Consider the following 7,556-nt stretch of genomic DNA (forward strand, 5'->3'; position numbering starts at 1 on the left):
TTCTTCACCTGGACTAACTGATACAGAGACAGGGCCTCACTCTCACCACCTGCAGAGTCTTCTTCACCTGGACTAACTGATACAGAGACAGGACCTCACTCTCACCACCTGCTGAGTCTTCTTCACCTGGACTAACTGATACAGAGACAGGACCTCACTCTCACCACCTGCTGAGTCTTCTTCACCTGGACTAACTGATACAGAGACAGGACCTCACTCTCACCACCTGCTGAGTCTTCTTCACCTGGACTAACTGATACAGAGACAGGACCTCACTCACACCACCTGCTGAGTCTTCTTCACCTGGACTAACTGATACTGAGACAGGGCCTCACTCTCACCACCTGCTGAGTCTTCTTCACCTGGACTAACTGATACAGAGACAGGACCTCAATCTCACCACCTGCTGAGTCTTCTTCACCTGGACTAACTGATACAGAGACAGGACCTCACTCTCACCACCTGCTGAGTCTTCTTCACCTGGACTAACTGATACAGAGACAGGGCCTCACTCTCACCACCTGCTGAGTCTTCTTCACCTGGACTAACTGATACAGAGACAGGACCTCACTCTCACCACCTGCTGAGTCTTCTTCACCTGGACTAACTGATACAGAGACAGGACCTCACTCACACCACCTGCTGAGTCTTCTTCACCTGGACTAACTGATACAGAGACAGGACCTCACTCTCACCACCTGCTGAGTCTTCTTCACCTGGACTAACTGATACAGAGACAGGACCTCACTCTCACCAACTGCTGAGTCTTCTTCACCTGGACTAACTGATACAGAGACAGGACCTCACTCTCACCACCAGCTGAGTCTTCTTCACCTGGACTAACTGATACAGAGACAGGACCTCACTCTCACCACCTTCTGAGTCTTCTTCACCTGGACTAACTGATACAGAGACAGGACCTCACTCTCACCACCTGCTGAGTCTTCTTCACCTGGACTAACTGATACAGAGACAGGGCCTCACTCTCACCACCTGCTGAGTCTTCTTCACCTGGACTAACTGAATACAGAGACAGCACCTCACTCTCACCACCTGCTGAGTCTTCTTCACCTGGACTAACTGATACAGAGACAGGACCTCACTCTCACCACCTGCTGAGTCTTCTTCACCTGGACTAACTGATACAGAGACAGGACCTCACTCTCACCACCTGCTGAGTCTTCTTCACCTGGACTAACTGATACAGAGACAGGACCTCACTCACACCACCTGCTGAGTCTTCTTCACCTGGACTAACTGATACAGAGACAGGGCCTCACTCTCACCACCTGCTGAGTCTTCTTCACCTGGACTAACTGATACAGAGACAGGGCCTCACTCTCACCACCTGCTGAGTCTTCTTCACCTGGACTAACTGATACAGAGACAGGGCCTCACTCTCACCACCTGCTAAGTCTTCTTCACCTGGACTAACTGATACAGAGACAGGACCTCACTCTCACCACCTGCTGAGTCTTCTTCACCTGGACTAACTGATACAGAGACAGGACCTCACTCTCACCACCTGCTGAGTCTTCTTCACCTGGACTAACTGATACAGAGACAGGACCTCACTCTCACCACCTGCTGAGTCTTCTTCACCTGGACTAACTGATACAGAGACAGGACCTCACTCTCACCACCTGCTGAGTCTTCTTCACCTGGACTAACTGATACAGAGACAGGACCTCACTCTCACCACCTGCTGAGTCTTCTTCACCTGGACTAACTGATACAGAGACAGGACCTCACTCTCACCACCTGCTGAGTCTTCTTCACCTGGACTAACTGATACAGAGACAGGACCTCACTCTCACCACCTGCTGAGTCTTCTTCACCTGGACTAACTGATACAGAGACAGGACCTCACTCTCACCACCTGCTGAGTCTTCTTCACCTGGACTAACTGATACAGAGACAGGACCTCACTCTCACCACCTGCTGAGTCTTCTTCACCTGGACTAACTGATACAGAGACAGGGCCTCACTCTCACCACCTGCTGAGTCTTCTTCACCTGGACTAACTGATACAGAGACAGGGACTCACTCTCACCACCTGCTGAGTCTTCTTCACCTGGACTAATTGATACAGAGACAGGGCCTCACTCTCACCACCTGCTGAGTCTTCTTCACCTGGACTAACTGATACAGAGACAGGGACTCACTCTCACCACCTGCTGAGTCTTCTTCACCTGGACTAACTGATACAGAGACAGGGCCTCACTATCATCACCTGCTGAGTCTTCTTCACCTGGACTAACTGATACAGAGACAGGGCCTCACTCTCACCACCTGCTGAGTCTTCTTCACCTGGACTAACTGATACAGAGACAGGACCTCACTCTCACCACCTGCTGAGTCTTCTTCACCTGGACTAACTGATACAGAGACAGGACCTCACTCTCACCACCTGCTGAGTCTTCTTCACCTGGACTAACTGATACAGAGACAGGACCTCACTCTCACCACCTGCTGAGTCTTCTTCACCTGGACTAACTGATACAGAGACAGGGCCTCACTCTCACCACCCGCTGAGTCTTCTTCACCTGGACTAACTGATACAGAGAGAGGACGTCACTCTCACCACCCGCTGAGTCTTCTTCACCTGGACTAACTGATACAGAGACAGGACCTCACTCTCACCACCCGCTGAGTCTTCTTCACCTGGACTAACTGATACAGAGACAGGGCCTCACTCTCACCACCTGCTGAGTCTTCTTCACCTGGACTAACTGATACAGAGACAGGGCCTCACTATCATCACCTGCTGAGTCTTCTTCACCTGGACTAACTGATACAGAGACAGGACCTCACTCTCACCACCTGCTGAGTCTTCTTCACCTGGACTAACTGATACAGAGACAGGACCTCACTCTCACCACCTGCTGAGTCTTCTTCACCTGGACTAACTGATACAGAGACAGGACCTCACTCTCACCACCTGCTGAGTCTTCTTCACCTGGACTAACTGATACAGAGACAGGACCTCACTCTCACCACCTGCTGAGTCTTCTTCACCTGGACTAACTGATACAGAGACAGGACCTCACTCTCACCACCTGCTGAGTCTTCTTCACCTGGACTAACTGATACAGAGACAGGACGTCACTCTCACCACCTGCTGAGTCTTCTTCACCTGGACTAACTGATACAGAGACAGGGCGTCACTCTCACCACCTGCTGAGTCTTCTTCACCTGGACTAACTGATACAGAGACAGGGCCTCACTCTCACCACCTGCTGAGTCTTCTTCACTTGATCAAAGTGCATGTTACAAAGAAAAGTTAAATGGGAATGGAAACACTAGGATTTAGACCTCCTGCTAACTGTAACCGTAAATCATTTTGGAACCCCTCAAAATGGCTGAATTTACCAAGAGTAGCTCAGAGTCTGAGTTTACGACAAAGGATGAAATAATGTTAGTTGGGGAGCCAAGAAACGTACCGAAGCCATTCATGTTTGAGCCGATCATTGCCCCAGATAAAATAGTTTGTTTTCGGAACAGTAACAACACAGATATGCTGCCTGAAACACCTCAGCAGCCAGTATGCCAGGTAAATAATTGCTGAAATGTGGCTTCATTGTAAATTGTTTAAAGCTAACATCAGTAGTGGGTAGGTGCACAAAATATATAAAAGTACCCTTATACGATGTGTATCACAAACGCTGTTTGGCATGATGGTAACGCATTCCCCTTTTAATTAGATGGAATCGCAGACAGCATCACGATTCGTGAAATCTCATTCTAACCAATAATGGGCTGTCCTCATTATAAATACACTGTGATTTAGTTTTGGTATGAGACTGACTTTTCTTTTGATTTTGTTTGCAGAGCATACAGGCAGGCAGCTTATCCCCAGTTCACCCTATGCGCACAAGGGAGAATTGGACGAGGTGTACGGCGTGTCATCCCTGCTTATCTCGTCTCTTCCATAAGGCGTGCATACCCAGAAGCAAGCAGCATTTACGTAGGGTTTGAGTTTGAATTAAACCAGTCCATTTAGTAAATCTAGCCTGCTGTAATTTTTTTCAAGAAATAGGCCTAATGCTGCGCCTTATGTAAATATTGTATTAGTTAGCTTGTCCACTTAAACAAGAGGTTCAAGCGCAACTAGATAAACCAGCATTGAAGATAAAAACTACTTTCAACGCACACTAAACCTGTGTCCCTGTTGCAGGAGTAGTGACTTCAACAAGCTTTGGCTGCCATCTGTTGGAAAGGAATGGTAACTACACTGGGCAGCTTGTCAAAGGAGCCAAAGGAGACTTGAATACCATTAAGCAAACGCCTTTATCCACAGCGACCTGGCTACATGGTAGTGGAAACAGATCATAGAAACAGGATTACAAAAAGATATAGTCAATTACAGGGTTAAGGAGGATTCTCATGAAATGCTTGTGATTGCAAGTCTTTGCCTCATGCTCAAGATCAAAAGACAAACAGTAGCATACCTTAAAAGGGCAATCAGAGGTTGCTACATCCTTTTTTGCACTTAGGAATGAATGATATCTAACCATTGATTCTTGATTCATCGAACTTGTAAATGCATCATGAGCTAAGTTCAACTGTCATACCCCAAATATAAGCTTGTTTTACTCCAACGTTTGTAAACAAAAGAAAATGTCAACAAACACAATGCAGCCTGAAAACATGGTTAAAACTATAATTTTGATATCATAGATGGTCAGTCCTTGCATCTATAGCTTCATGAATTTGAGAGTGGTTACATTTCTCCAGACCCATCCCTTAGCTTTTTACCGAAAGAGGAGCAGGGAGGACCCTTTGATATTGTTTCTACTGCTGATTGCCACTTTAAGAAGTTAAGTTGCAGATTAAATACACACAGAATATATGTTACAGATACTATAAAAATACCCAGACAGTTAATGAATACACTGCATGTGGCACAGCAATCAATCAATCAAATGTATTTTACAAAAGCCCTATTAACATAAAATAATAACCACAGTGGTTACGGAGGCGGCAACAGTTCAGCACCTCAAAAGCAAATGTCAGTTGTCTTTTCATAACTGAGAATTCATAGGGCAAGACAGTAGGTCCGGGAGAGAGAGTGAGTCGAAACAGCAGGCCTGGGACAAGGTAGCAGGTCCGGTGAAACCGGTTTAAAAAAAATCTGTGGAAAAACAATTCCACTCCGATTCTCTTTATGGATGTATGTATCTTTGAGTTCGCTGTTGAATGGCCTGCTCATTCTCAATTTTCTGAACACCAGCCCACTCCCCAAAAGTGTCTGCCAATCTCTCTTTAGGCACACAGGAGAGTCCACTGGGATGGTCCACGTGCCAGATATAAGTTACACAAATCATAGTTCTGATTTTACTGTAAAATATATGACAGTACCTCTGACTTTCCGATGGCCACCAGCTGTTTCCTCACACCTTTGGCAATGTGTCAAAGGTCATACTCATGCCAGATATCAGCATGTGAGTCCCTCAAGTGCACCCTCACACTTGGATGCCTGTCAGTGGCCAGGGTTTCAATACAGCATCCATGGGCCTTTAGTAATAATGTTTTTTTTTAAAAATTAATCTATAAGGTATCTACATCCACATACAACCCTTAGACTAGATACAAAATATAGGTTAGGCTACAGCTTACCTCAATGTGTTGCAGGCATCTCTCTAATCCCTCCCTCTTCAACCAGTATTTGTTCTTCACTTCGGTCACATGCCCTGCAAACAACTTTCCCACTCTGGTCTAGGACTCCCACTTCGTCCTGTGGCCCACAGCACACTGTCTCCATGGTGATGGCAAACAAAACAATTCATTTTCAGGGATGAACTGATGGCACCTGCTCGACATCCTGGCTCATGGCAGACATTGAACAACTCCTTTGTGATGCTATCAAAGACCATGTATTTCGGATTTTGCACACCCTCTTCGATAGTATCTCTTGGCTCACACTGTGATGATTGTGATTCTGAACTCTCAGGTTCATACAGCGAGTCCTGTTCTTCACTGATCTCACTCTTAGCTCCATCTGTGGTGTATAGGGGCAGGACTCGGTTCTATACTGATGGTTGTGAGTGCAATCTAGCTGGGCCTGGAGCTCTTTAGTGCTGGTCCCGGTGGACCTCTTCTCCACCGCAGCACAGGAACACTCAGGCACCCAGGGGTCAGTTTGGCATGCTGCACTAACCCTTCTTTCCTGTTGGTAGAAAATAATGAAGGCATCTATTAGCCTATAGTTATAGGTCAAGAATCATTGCATATCATGTATATTGTCAATTTTATATGCAAAATGGCCTCACGGATGACAGATTGTGACTTGAAATAACAGTAGCCTTAGAAATAACATGGATTTGCATCTACCTCCTCTGCCTCCTGCACAGTCTCCTCCAGGATGAAAACCTTTTCAGGGAGGAAAATGTCATCCTGAAAACAAACAAACGTTTTGTTGAGAAAACTGAACCAAAATATATCAGTTGGCGTTAATAAGATACCTGTCTTGTATGCTATTTCAACACACACACACACACTTAATTTTCAGCAAACATTAGCTGTGTCAACTTCAGTCAAGCTAAATGAGGTGGAGCAACAACACATTCCAAAAACAAATCTGTCAACAAAATGTATTACAACACTTGACTATCTGAGGTGGAAGCTGTTACAGTAACTACCTAATAGCAGGTCTACACAGAGAAACTGTGTTGCAATTTTAGTTGCAGTAGAGTTGCTTGCTAACATTAGTTGCTGGGGAAGTGTTGCACAAAACTCTTCAGACGCAATTAGCTGGTTACCTTCAACTAGAGTTGCAACAAAGTTGTCCAGTGTCTAACGCTAGCCTAGTCCAACAACAGTCATGACTCATGACTGGTTAACCTTACCACAGGCTCCATTGGCTTTTGCGAGACTCAGAAGTCAGTGATGTTGATGGTCGTCGGTAACTGCTACACCACAACCCTTGAACATGGAGGTGCAAGCAGAGCACTTCAACGTAGTCGTATGACTCCTTTCCATTCGGAAACTCTTGGTTGCAGCATTGAAAGTGCCCTTCATCATGTAGTCTTCCTCCGCCAAGTGCCTGCTGCAGATCCTACCAGCTCGACCTGACACAGATTTTACTAGCTCGACCTGGCACAGATTTTACTAGCTCGACCTGGCACAGATTTTACTAGCTCGACCTGGCACAGATTTTACTAGCTCGACCTGGCACAGATTTTACTAGCTCGACCTGGCACAGATTTTACTAGCTCGACCTGGCACAGATTTTACTAGCTCGACCTGGCACAGATTTTACTAGCTCGACCTGGCACAGATTTTACTAGCTCGACCTGGCACAGATTTTACTAGCTTGACCTGGCACAGATTTTACTAGCTCGACCTGGCACGTCCTTCTTCAGGATATGGAGCTTCAAAAGTTGTGGGTTGTTGGGCAGCAGATGGTAGCTTACTGAGGGATTTTTTGGGAGCCAATTCATACAGCCTGGCACTATACAGTTAATGTTTGAATTACTACTTGTTGTTGCCATCTTTGTTGTCCGCACCTAACATCACTCTCATCAATTCACTTTCCGCGCAAAAACTCAATACCA

This window comes from Oncorhynchus mykiss, chromosome 9 (genome assembly GCF_013265735.2).
Source record: "Oncorhynchus mykiss isolate Arlee chromosome 9, USDA_OmykA_1.1, whole genome shotgun sequence".
NCBI lineage: Eukaryota > Metazoa > Chordata > Actinopteri > Salmoniformes > Salmonidae > Oncorhynchus > Oncorhynchus mykiss.